Genomic DNA, 12,824 nt, shown 5'->3' on the forward strand with positions numbered 1-12,824 from the left:
GGAGGGAAGTTGGAAGCACCCACTTTTGAAAAGGGACAGGATCAAAGTAGAGAATAGAACAAGTGGGAGGTGGGATAGGAGGGAGGGAAATATAGTCAGTCTTTTACAATATATCCACTATGTTATTGTTTTGCATTAGCCACACATGTACAACCTATACTGAACTGACTATTTTCCCAGTAAGGATGGGTGACAAGGAAGGAAGGGAATGAATTTGGAATTGAAAGTTTTAAAATCAAATATTCAAATATATACATATATGTATATATATGTGTGTGTGTATATATATATATATATATACTATTATTAATACCATCTTACATGTAATTGGGAAATAAGATATACAGGCACTGAGGCATAGAGATCCACTGGAAAAGTCAAAAGGGGTATGGGAGAAAATATGGGAGAGAGCAGATTGGAGGAGGGGATATCCTGTGGGACTGCTATTTTGGGGCGGTGGGTAGGAGAAAAACGGGGAGAAAATTTGTAACTCAAAATCTGGAAGAAATGAATGATGTAAATCAGAAGTTAATAAAGCATTAAAAATAAATAAAAAGAAAAATTTATTGGCAGCTGTGTCTGTGGAAAAATTTATATAAAAAATAAAATATAATATCTAAAAAAATTAAAAAAGATTAAAAAATACACACTGCTTCATTTACATTAGCATTTGCTTGGGGGGAAGCAGTAGACAATGGTGTCACATTCAAGAATTATCTGTCCAGGAGTCTGATATACAGAAAAAGTCCCTAAAAAGTAGATCAGGTCTTTGAAATACTGTGCCAATGCTGGAAATTGTTTTCCTGGGCTATGCATAGTCATTAAAAGTATAGGTTTGCTGTTGCTTTTCCTTCTCCCAGGGAAGGTAAGGGAGAGAGAAAATAAGTACTTGTTAATTTGAAAGAAAAAAAAAAGCTTTAAAAAGACCAAGAAAAAAAAAGAGAAAAGATTTGGATATAAAGCTTCAAAACTTCAATCAGGCCTACTTTGGTGTGGAAGAGAATTGGATGACAAGAAAGGTTCCTGAGATTAGAGGTTTTCATCCCTGAAGATCTCTTCCAAGTGAAACTTGAATTCCAAACCCTTTAATTGTCCTCTGCCACAAGTTTTATATCATTTAGGAGATTGTGGGTCATTATTGTATTCCTTGTATATTTTTGTCAGGATCATTTGGGGTTCCTGGTCTACAGAAGTATGGAATGTTTTATGTTTTCCAAGTTTCCATTCTCACTTAATGTTTCACAAACTGAACAATTTGAAAACACCCTTCAAGGAATGAAGCAAGATTCACTCAGCTTTTAAATGTCCTAAGAGGAGGCAGGTGGGAATGGGCCCATAAACCATACATGAGTTATGGAATAGTCTTCCAAAAGAAAACAAGACTATCACCAGAGAATAACAAAAAAAAATTAAAAGGAGGTTTTGGTACAAGCTAGCTCAAAAGATACACGTCAAACTTAATGCTACAGTGGGGTAAATAGTGTGTTATAGAAGATAGTGCTGGACTGGGATCCCAAAATCTTATTTTCAAAAGCTGTTGATGATCCTTAACTAGCTCTGTGACCACAGTAAAGTCATTTAATAGCTCTGAATCTCAGTTTTCTCATGAATAAAACAGTGAGAATATTACCTATTGTACTCACCTCAAATGGTTCTTGTGGGGCCCAAATAGGGAAAAGAAGGTAAATGCAAACATTCTGGTTATTATTAATCTCATTCTTATTTTTCAATGAAATTCAAATAGTTGTCCCAGGACCAAGACAACTTACTACCCTGCTATTATTATTATTATTGTTTTATTTTTAATATTCTGCAGTTTTACTGTTGTTGTTTAGTCATTTTTGATCCATTGTGATCCCTTTTAGAATTTTCTTGGAAAAGATACTGGAGTAATTTGCTATTTCCTTCTCTAGTTTGTTTTATCAATGAGGAAACTGAGGGAAAAAGGATTTAATGACCTCTTCAGGATCATGTAGCTAGTAAGTGTCTGAGTATGGATTTGAACTCTGGAAGAGGACTCTTCCTAACTCCTGACCCAGCATTCTATCCACTTAGTTGCCCATCAAAAGTGGGTAAAATAATGACTTTTTAAAAATTTAATAGGAATATGGGGTGGGGGAGCTAGGTGACACAGTGAATAGAACAGGAGTCAGGAGGGAGGAGTCAGGCCCTGGAGTTAGGAGGGCCTGAGTTCAAATCTGAATGCAAGCATTTGACACTTACTAGCTGTGTGACCTTGGGCAAGTCACTTAACCCTGATTGCCTCACCTCTCTCCTCCAAAATATCTATATCTATATATCTATATCCATCTAACTATCTATCTTTCTTTGGATGTAAATATGCCTTTCTAAGATTAATGGAAAGTCTTTTCAATACTATTCAAGTAGCATACAGGATGGCATGGATGTGTGGCATGTACCTCATCTCACTGTAATATGGTTTCAATTTCTCCTACTATATTTCTGTATTTTAAGAGTGTATTTTTTGTCATTTCATGTCATTTGGAAATTATGAGTATCTGGTATCACAACATCCATTAAAAATGCTGTTCTCAAATTTTTACAGATCAATATTATGTCAGGGCAATATGGGCAACCTTTCTATCTCTCTCTTTTTTTAAATGCTTTATTAACTTCTCATGTACATCATTCGTTTCCGCCAGATTTTGAGTTACAAATTTTCTCCCCATTTTTCCCCTACCCGCTGCCCCAAAATAACAGTCCCACAGGATATCCCCTCCTCCAATCTGCTCTCTCCCATATTTTCTCCCATACCCCTTTCGACTTTTCCAGTGGATCTCTATGCCTCAGTGCCTGTATATCTTATTTCCCAATTACATGTAAGATGGTATTAATAATAGAATAAGTATATATATATACATATACACACACACATATATATATACATATATGTATATACATATATATATTTGAATATTTGATTTTAAAACTTTCAATTCCAGATTCATTCTTTCCTTCCTTGTCACCCACCCTTACTGGGAAGATACACAGGTCAGTATAGGTTGTACATGTGTGGCTAATGTAAAACAATAACATAGTAGATGTATGGTAAAAGACTGACTATATTTCCCTCCCACCTATCCCACCTCCCACTTGTTCTATTCTCTACTTTGATCCCATCTATTTTCAAAAGTGAGTGCTTCCAACTTCCCTCCCCCTATCATTCCCCTTCTCATCCCCTTCCCCCCCTATTCTCCTAGAGGGTGAGATACCCTATTTAGTGTGTATTTCACTCCCTCCTCAAGCCAAATTCAATGGGAATAAGGTTGACCCATTCCCTTTTGCCTTCCTATTCTTCCCCTCCATTGTAACCATTTTTCCTTGCCTCTTCTGTATGAGATAGTTTACCCAATCTGTCTCTCCCCATCTCCTCTCATTATATTACTCTCACCTCTTAATTTCACCTTTTAAGTATCATTCCTTCCTTTGAAATTGGTCCTGCGCCCTCTATCTATGTATACCTGTAAACATATATATATATACACACATTCACATGTATTCATATGACTATATACCCTCATATATAGACAAATATATATATATATATATATTTCTAATCCCTTCAATCACTGAGAAAAGTTTCATAAGTTACAATTATTGTTTTTCAATGTAGGAATGTTAATAGTTCAACTTTGGTATGTTCCTTATTATTCCTTTTCCCTGTTTACCTTCTCATGTTCCTTTTGCTTCTTGTATCTGAATGTCAAATTTTCTATCCAACTCTGGTTTTTTCAGCAAGAATGCTTGAAAGTCCTCTATTCCACTGAATGACCATATTTTCTCCTGAAACATGATACTCAGTTTTACTGGGTAGGTGACTCTTGGTTTTAATCCCAGCTCCTTTTCCCTCTGGAATATCATATTCCAAGTCCTTCGATCCCTCAGTGTAGAAGCTGCCAGATCCTGGTTGTGTTTCCATAATATTCAAATTGTTTCTTCCTGGCTGCTTGTAATATTCTCTCCTTAATCTGGGAATTCTGGAACCTGGCTATAATATTCCTGGGAGTTTTCTTTTTGGGATCTTTTTCAGGAGGTGATCAGTGGATTCTTTCAACCTCTATTTTGCCCTCTGGTACTAAAATATCAGGGCAGTTTTCTTTGAGAACTGCCTGGACGATGATTTTTCTTACTTTGGTCATGGCTTTCAGCCAGTCCAATAATTTTTAAATGATCTCTCCTGGATCTATTTTCCAGGTCAGTGGTTTTTCCCATGAGATATTTCACATTGCCTTCTATACTTTCATTTGTTTGGATCTGTTTAACAGCATCTTGATTTCTCATATAGTCGTTAGCTCCCATTTGCTCCAATCTAATTCTGAAGCAATGATTCTCCTCATTGAGCTTTTGAGATTCTTTTTCCATCTGGCAAATTTGGCTTTTTAAGGCATTCTTCTCCTCATTGCATTTTTGGGCCTCCTTTGCCATTTGAATCAGTCTGTTTTTTAAGGTAATATTTTCCTCAGTCAGGCTGTTGACTCTCATTTCATAATTCTCTTGTGTCGTTCTCATTTCTCTTCCCAATTTTTCCTCCATTTCTCTTATCTGCTTCTTAAGGTCCTCTATGGCCTGTAACCAGCTCATATTTTCCTTTGAAGCTTTTGGTGCAGGAGTTCTGACTTCACTGTCTTCCTCCTGTTCCATGCTATGCTTCTTTTTGTCCCCAAAATAGGAATATATTATTGGAATCTTCTGTCTGCTTTGTTTCCTTTGCCTGCTCATTTTGCCACTCAATTACTTGACTTTTGGGTTTTTTGCCACAGTAGGACTCTGCCACCAGACAGGGGAGCTTTCGTCCCAAACACTGGGGTTTTCTCAGCTGCCTGAGGTATTAGATGGGTGCCCTCTCTGAGGTCTCACATGCTCTGGCAAGCTGGACACACACCCCAGGACCTCCACCCTAGACTGCAATCCAGATGCAAGCAGGTTAAAGCAAGAGTGATTACCCCTCAGACTGGTGCTTGGTCCCTCCTACACTCTGCAGGCCAGGAGCTGAAGTTGCCGCGTGGAGCTGGCTGGCTGTGCTGGTGTCTCAGTGGCTTTTTACCCTGGGGGTAAAAGCCATGCACTCCCACTTACTGGTCCCAAAGTCCAGACTGTACTGACCTCTCACTTTGTCCTTTTTGTCTATATGTTGATAAATCCGGAAATGGCCACAGCTGCTGCTTATCTGGAGTCCCTCTGGCCAGCAGCTGGTCAGGCCCGCCCTGGGGCTAAAGCCTTGGTGTGGGGCTGGGCTCCGCTCCCAGAGAGCTGTGCTGGCTGATTCCTGCTGGCCTGCCGGGCTGTCCTCAGGGGGAGGTTAGTTTCTCTGTGTCATTTTGTGGATTCTACAGCTCCAAAGTTTGTTTAGAGTCCCCTTTTTACATGGATTGGGGAGGGTGGAACCCGGAGTGGTGGGAAGGTCATGCTTCTACTCCACCATCTTGGCTCCGCCCCCCTTTCTATCTCTAATAATTCCCCAGTTTCAATATAGTTTGTTTGCTAAATCTTCAAGGATATTTTGTAGTTTGTATTTGTATTGCTGGGATTTGTCATCTTTTGGTTTATAAAGGATAGTGAGTGAGCTTCTGGTGTAATTCTCCCCATTGATTATATCTTTCCAGATATCTAGTAAATGCTAAAATTTTTTTTTTTGCCTTCATTGATGATCTCTGTTGGGAAGGGGACACTTGATCTTTTCATTGCTTGATGCTATTCCTCATCCCTTCAGAAGCTAATATCCTCCAAATAAAAATATTTTACTTTGAATTTATTCCCTCTATATTTAACTGTGTACGTGTTATCTTTCCCAGTAGAAAGCAGCCTCCTTGGGAGAAGGGACCATTTTATTTTTGTTTCTGTATAGGCTTGTAACACAATGCTTGGCATATAGAAGTTACTTGGTAAAATGATTATTGAATGCTTCATTGGAAATAAATGGTAAATGGTTATTGACTGTTTCATTGGAAATAAATATGTGAGACTGTTAAGAAAAATTGAATCAGGTGTGTATTGGAGAGGAAGCTAGTGAAGTACTTAACTAGAAATCCATGAACCATTGTGAAGCATTTTCTGATAAACTTTTGCTTTCCAGATTCTGTTCCCTATATTTTTTTAGTGCATTTACTAAGGCAATTAGGTTCTTAAGTGTTCTACTTCATGTTTGTTGTTGTTCTGTTGTTTCATTTCTGTCTGACTATTTGTGACCCCATTTGGGGTTTTCTTGGTAAAGATACTGGAGTGATTTGCTGCTTTTTCCTCCAGCTCATTTTATAGATTATTGAGGCAAACAGGGTTAAGTGACTTGCCCTAGGTCATGCAGCTAATTAGTGTCTGAGGGCAAATTTGAACTGACAAAGATGAGTCTTCCTAATTCTAAGCCTTGTACTCTATCAATTTTGTCATCTAACTGCATATATTAGCTAGATATTGATATGATGAATCAGCATTTATTAAGCATCTATTGAATTGTCTTACAATGCCTTATTGAATGTCTTTAATATTTTTCTAAAAATTCTTCTACTATGATGGTTTTTCATGTCTTTCCTTAAAATTATTTTTAAATGATGCCACCTTTCCTCCTTCTACAGTCATTATTGTGAGGGCAATGACACAGCATATGTTATAAAAATTCTGACATGATTTCTCATTCTCTACCAAACTTTGTAGAAGAAAATTTGTGTTCATTGTACTTATAGCAGATCCTAGTGTTTTTCTTTACTTGTTACCAAATAAATTTCTTTTAATAAAATTCAAACTTAAATACCAAAGAAAATAAGCATTTTTTTCAAATTTATTATGCATTTATTTTTAACATTCATTTTAAAATAAATTTTTGAGTTCCAAACTCTCTTCCTCCTCACAATCATTGAGAAGGCAAGAGATGTTATATCATGCAAAACATATTTCCATATTAGCCATGTTGCAAAAAAGGCAAGAAAAATAAAGTGGAGAAATAAACAAACTATGTTTCAGTCTGCACTTGGGCAGTTCTTTCTCTTTCATCGTAAGTCTTTTGGAATTGTGTTGAATCTTTGGAATTGATCAAAATAACTAAGTCATTCATAGTAGAACATCGTACAATATTGCTGTAAATTTCATGATTGCCACTTCCTTTATATATATTTTTTCATTGATTCACTTGATATTCTTGATTTTTGTTCTAAGTGAAGTTGGTTCTTAATTTTCTAACTCTCTCTATGTCTGTGTCTCTATGTCTCTTTCTTGGTATGGCACTGAATAAGTAAATTGATTTAGGTTGAATTGTCATTTTTATTATATTGACTCAGCCTATCCATGAGCAATTGATATTTTCCATTTGTTTATATCTGTCTTTATCTGTGTGAAAAGTGTTTTGTAATTGTGGTCATAGAGTTCTAGAATTTGTCTTGCTAAATAGATTCTTGTGTATTTTATATTGTTTGTTGTTATTTTAAATCTATCTCTTCCTGCTCCATTTTGTTGGTAGTATATAGAAATACTGATGACTTATATAAGTTTATTTTATATACTCCTACTTTACCAAAAGCTGTTAATTATTTCAGCTAGTGTTTTAGTTGCTTATCTAGTTTCTTTAGGTATACCAGCATATTGTTTGCAGAGAGTTGTAGTTTTGTTTTCTCATAGCCTGTTTTAATGCCTTCAATTTCTTCTTGTTATATAGCTGTAGCTAGCATTTCTAGTACAATATTAAATAATAGTGTTGATAATAGATATCCTTGGTTTACCTTTGGTCTCATTGGGAAGGTTTCTAGCTGCATTTATTCCTATGTTTCTAGTGTGTTTTAAAAATAAATATGAATGTTATATTTTGATGAACACAGTTTCTATATCTATTCAGATAATCATATGACTTTCATTGGTTTTGTTATTGGTATAGTCAACTATGCTTATGGTTTTCCTAACATTGAACCAGTCCTATGTTCCTGGTATAAATCCACCTGGTCATAGTACATGATCTTTTTGATATATTGCTAGAAACTAGTGGATTTAAAAAAAATTCTGCCTATTAGTTGAATTCATGACATCAATCTGAAAGAAGACTTTTTGAAATTCTAGTCTAATCATACCCATCTTCTTTTCAAAATCATTCCAGATATTGGTACTGTTTTTTGTTAGGTAGCAGTTCTGAAGTTTCTATTGAGTACAAATTTTTAATGTCTTCATGCTTTTTAGCTTTTTTCTCTTTCAATTTAAATATATTCATCATTTTTGTTCTTATTTCTTTTTTTAAATTTTAGGTATAAAGTTATTCCTTCCAATTGCCACGCAACATTTTATATAACTTGGATCTGAGGATCTCATTGACCAAAAACAGTTTAACATTCTTGCCTACAATTGGTAAGTTCTGTTTTCAATTTTGTTGTCTTTTTTGAATCTTAAAAGCATTACTATTGTTATTGCATTTTGTCTGTACTCATGGCTTGCTTGCTTTTATGAACAGTTCTATTGGCACTGAAAAGTTTACAGTAGGTGAGGGTTTGGTATGTCTGATTTCTGGTTATGTAAGCTGGCTTTCCTGTGGCACCCAAACCCCAAGGAGATGCTATTCACCTTGTCAGGCTTATCATCATGAGGCCACACAAGTAAGGTCACCCTGAATACTTTTTCAATTCATACAATTTTTATACCACTCTGCACAGGGTGATAACCCAATCAGTGGTATCACCAGAATGCAATGATTGGTTTTTCAGGATTCATTCCAGACCTTTGCAGCTACTAGAACAGTCTTAAACCACACAGCATCCATTCATCCATCCTATTTACATTCCTAGATGTAATTCTCCTTCTTTTTTTTTTCTTCCGCTATTTGGAGGGCAACTGGGTTTAAGTGACTTGCCCAAGGTCACATGGCTAGTTTTTTTTGTATTAAGTGTCTGAGGCCGCATTTGAACCCAGGTCCTTCTGACTCCAGGGCCAGTGCTCTATTCACTGCACCACTTAGCCTCCCCTATCTGGAATTCTTTTACTTGGCAGTGGTACACCTATGTCTTCCCCAACCCCTGTCCCCACCATCTCAGTTGGTAGTTGTGTTTTGAGGAAATTATTATTACTGTTTTTGTTACCATTATCATTAATTCTTATTATAGAAATGTCTTTTTGTTAGATATTATTCAGATAGATATGGTCTTGGAACAAGATGATGTCCTATTATTCTTTTGTCTTTACTCTTTCTCACACTACTGAATGTGTGAAAAACCTACCTGCTTTTATAGTTAAATAAAAACAACAGGAAATAAGTTCATATTCCATAGGCTTACTTCAAGAAATTTAATAGCAGATAGAATTATGAGAATGGTATTTATCTCATTCTATTGCCACAGGATTTTGATTTTCTCTTCTAGGTCTCTCTATTTTTTTTTTAATTGTGTTCCACAGAACTTGGAGACTGAGTATTTGGAATGGTAAAATCCATGAAACAAGTTATTCTTTAATTTTTATAGATCCATTATGTGTTTAATGACTGTGGGCAACAGTGCAGTCTGTGGATTTGTATGGTCTAGTTCAAGTGCAGTTTACTGATTGATTTCTTCAGAATATTTTGAGGTGTGTATTTGTTAATTGTAAGTCCTTGAGAGCTGATGAGGTGATGTATAATTCTAGCTACCAGGTCACGTCTTGCTATATATTGGGTGACGCTAAACTTTCCAACCTACAGTGATGTGATGTACTGTTTTCTCTCTTTTCTTGCATAATCTTTGATGATGGCTAAATGTGGTTTCCTTAAGGATAACTTTTCTGTAGTTTCTTGTGGAAATGATCTGATGCAGAATTCCTACCATAAACTACTCCATTAAGTACATATAAATGTATGTCACTCTGCAACTTGTTAGGATTTTTTTTCTTTCCACATTGTTAGTTGATTTCTTATGGATATCACCTAAACAGCACCTTTGTATTGGATTTTGCTAATACACACACACACACAAATATACACTTTATAAGCTCCATCTTATGGTAAACCACTTTTATTTACATTTGACAAATCTGGTAGCATGTGGCTGTTATAGGTCTTTTCATTTATTGCATGGTGATATGATGTTAACTTGTTCCTAAAAGTATTTATGTAGTTTTTTTTAACCTGCTTGTCATGTGCTCTGTGAATATTTACCAATCTTCTTCCTCCTTTTTCGGTGGTGAAGTATTCATTTTTCTATTGTTTCCTCAGGATTATACTTATTGTGTTTTATTAATATTGTACCTGTTTGTGTTGAGGTACTTCACAACATTTGTTATTGTCCATTTTGAAATTACAAAAGGATACCTTGAGACAAACTGTGTAGGTATTAGTTCCTTTAAATGTGTTCTCTCTATTCAGAATTCTTTGATTTCAGGATGCCAGTAAGTTGCTTAACATTCTATGCCTTACCTGGAGGAGATAAAGGTATCCTTAGGTATTGCTTTGTTCCACTGGTTTATTGTGACCTCCAGATTCAATTTCAAAGCTTTCAGTCTCTTATCATTCCTTGGCATACAGTAGATTAGGAATTTTATACTTATTACATCCAATTTACAATAATAGCAAGATAATTTCTCATGAATAAAGCTTCTACTGGATAAAAGAGTTATTTAATTTGTTTTGGTAGAATTGTACAGTCATGTCATCTATGATTATTAATATTATTACTATCATTGTGCAGACATAAGTACACAAGGAGTCAAAAATAATAAATTTAGAGTTGTAAGAGACTTTATATGCCATCAAGTCTAATCCCCTCATTTTTACAGCTGAAGAACAGAGAAGTATCTTGCCCAAGGTCACACAGCTACCAAGTGTCTCAGTTGGGATTTGAGACTGAGTCTTCCTGATTCCAAGTCCAGTGCCCTATCCATATTCAATTCTCGTGGAAAATGGTTATCAATGCCATCCATTTCCCTACTGTTCCCCAGTCCACAAAAGAAAAGGCGCAGATTTTAAAATATGTTATAACATAGATTCTAAGCCCAGGCTGATTCAGGCAAAATCTAAGGTCCCAGTGAGATTTCCGCTGTCGGATGAATCTGAGAAAAAAGGAGCTCATAATGAAAAACACTCAGAGACTCTTAACTATGACACCGCTAGCAGGCTTTGCTATAATAGCAAGACAATTTAGTGATAATGGGTGAGTAGGAAGGAAATTAAGTAGTTTGCTGAGATACAAAAAAACTCCAAGCCTGAACATATTTGGCCTCATGCTCATCTTCAACGGCATAGTCGCTTCATTAGGGTAATTTAACCTTTCCATAAGCCATTGAGTGATAAATTCTATTAATACATTTGAAATGCTAGCTTTGAGAGTAACTGCTTGGCTGGTGAGGGGAATTGAAAAAGATGGGGTAAAGTATTATCTCCCACTTCATCCTCTAGCTCAGCAAAATGAGTAGATGACAGGTTTTTACCTTGCCATTGGATGGCAAATGTTCTCATTCCCCTCCATTCAGCCTCAGCCTTAGGGCAAGCCAGTGTTTGCTGCAATTTACTACAATAATAGCAAGACAATTTAGCAGTAATGGATAAGTAGGGAGAAAATTAAGCAGTTTGCTGAGATACAGAAATGAAGCCAGAAAATATTTGGCCTCATGTTAGGCTTCAACTTCATAGTCAATTCATTAGTGTAATTTGGTCCTTTGCATAAGCCTTTGAGTGATAAATTCTCCTAATACATTTGAAATGCCAGCTGTAAGAATAACTCATTGAGTGTTGAGTAAAATTAAAAGATGGGCTAGTATAAATCCTTCGTTTTCATTTCATATGGGAAGATTTATTGTGACCTCTTAGAAGAAGCATCTGTCAGCCTGTAGAAAATTGATAGTATTAAAGAAAAAATATCATTGTGTTTTGGTGAGGTGACTTTTGTGAAAGAAATGTTTTTACTCAGAATCTTTGCAAGGGTTCTCCCTCTGGGATACTCTTATCAACAGCATGTGAAGCTTTTAGAGTCTACTGGAGTTGGGGAAAAGGAGGGGGGGAAAGGACACAGTGTAAAGGAGATGAAGTGCTGGGAGTGGTGAGTTCACTGGGCCCAGAAAGGACCCTTCCTAAAGAAAAAAAAACAGTACACATGGCCCCATTTTCCTCCCTTTAAGAGAGCAGATTGCATGACTTCTCAGGAAGTCTCCACACCCCAGCAAGATACTGCACTAACAATGACTGAAACAGTGCAAATGGAAAGCATAAGCTAGGCCACGTTATGATAAATAAGCATGGCCCTAGAGAAGTAAGAAACCATTCTAATTTGGTAGAAATTATTGAGGCCTGTACTCTGCCTTTTATTACCTAGGCATGTTGAATTTTGTAGGAGAAATTTGAAGGAGAAAGAGGAAGATAAAAAAAGTATTTAACTCAAATAAGAAGGAAAAAGAAATTATAAGATTACTTGAACAATTTGGATCTAATAAAATAAGTTGGGAAATCCTAGAATGGGGAATATTTGACTGAATTTGGGAAAAATTGAGGGTTAATTTAAAGAATAATATCTAGGTGGGGTGGCCAGGTAGCACAGCGAGTAAGAGCACCGGCTCCAGTGTTGGGATGACCTGGAGATCGAATCCCAAGCTCAGACACTGAGCACCACACCCAGAAACACCTGGCCGTGTAACCTTGAGCAAGTTACTTAACCCCAATTGCTTAGGGGTGGCCAGGTGGCTCAGCGAGTAAGAGCACTGGCTCCAGTGTCGGGATGACCTGGATCAAATCCGGGCTCAGATACTCAGCACCACACCCAGAAATACTGGCTGTGTAACCCTGAGCAAGTTACTTAACCCTGATTGCTTTAAAAAAAAAAAAAGAATAATATCTAGGCCTAGATCCTGTTTTAGATTATGTTTCCAGGTTGAAAGAAAAG

At 36.3% G+C, this 12,824-nt stretch overlaps 1 long non-coding RNA gene across 1 annotated transcript in view; it reads left to right on the forward strand.

The window, feature by feature from the left end:
* Window positions 1-12,824, forward strand: part of LOC138143231 (uncharacterized) — a 248,950-nt gene that overhangs the window by 23,822 nt on the left and 212,304 nt on the right. Inside the window, exon 2 of the long non-coding RNA XR_011163642.1 lies at window positions 8,241-8,340. This is a non-coding gene — a long non-coding RNA (uncharacterized lncRNA). The remainder of the gene's footprint in view (window positions 1-8,240; window positions 8,341-12,824) is intronic.

This window comes from Petaurus breviceps, unplaced genomic scaffold (genome assembly GCF_028583685.1).
Source record: "Petaurus breviceps papuanus isolate PSGF00001 unplaced genomic scaffold, PetGlider_PUasm1.0 138, whole genome shotgun sequence".
In the NCBI taxonomy this organism is placed as follows: Eukaryota; Metazoa; Chordata; class Mammalia; order Diprotodontia; family Petauridae; genus Petaurus; species Petaurus breviceps.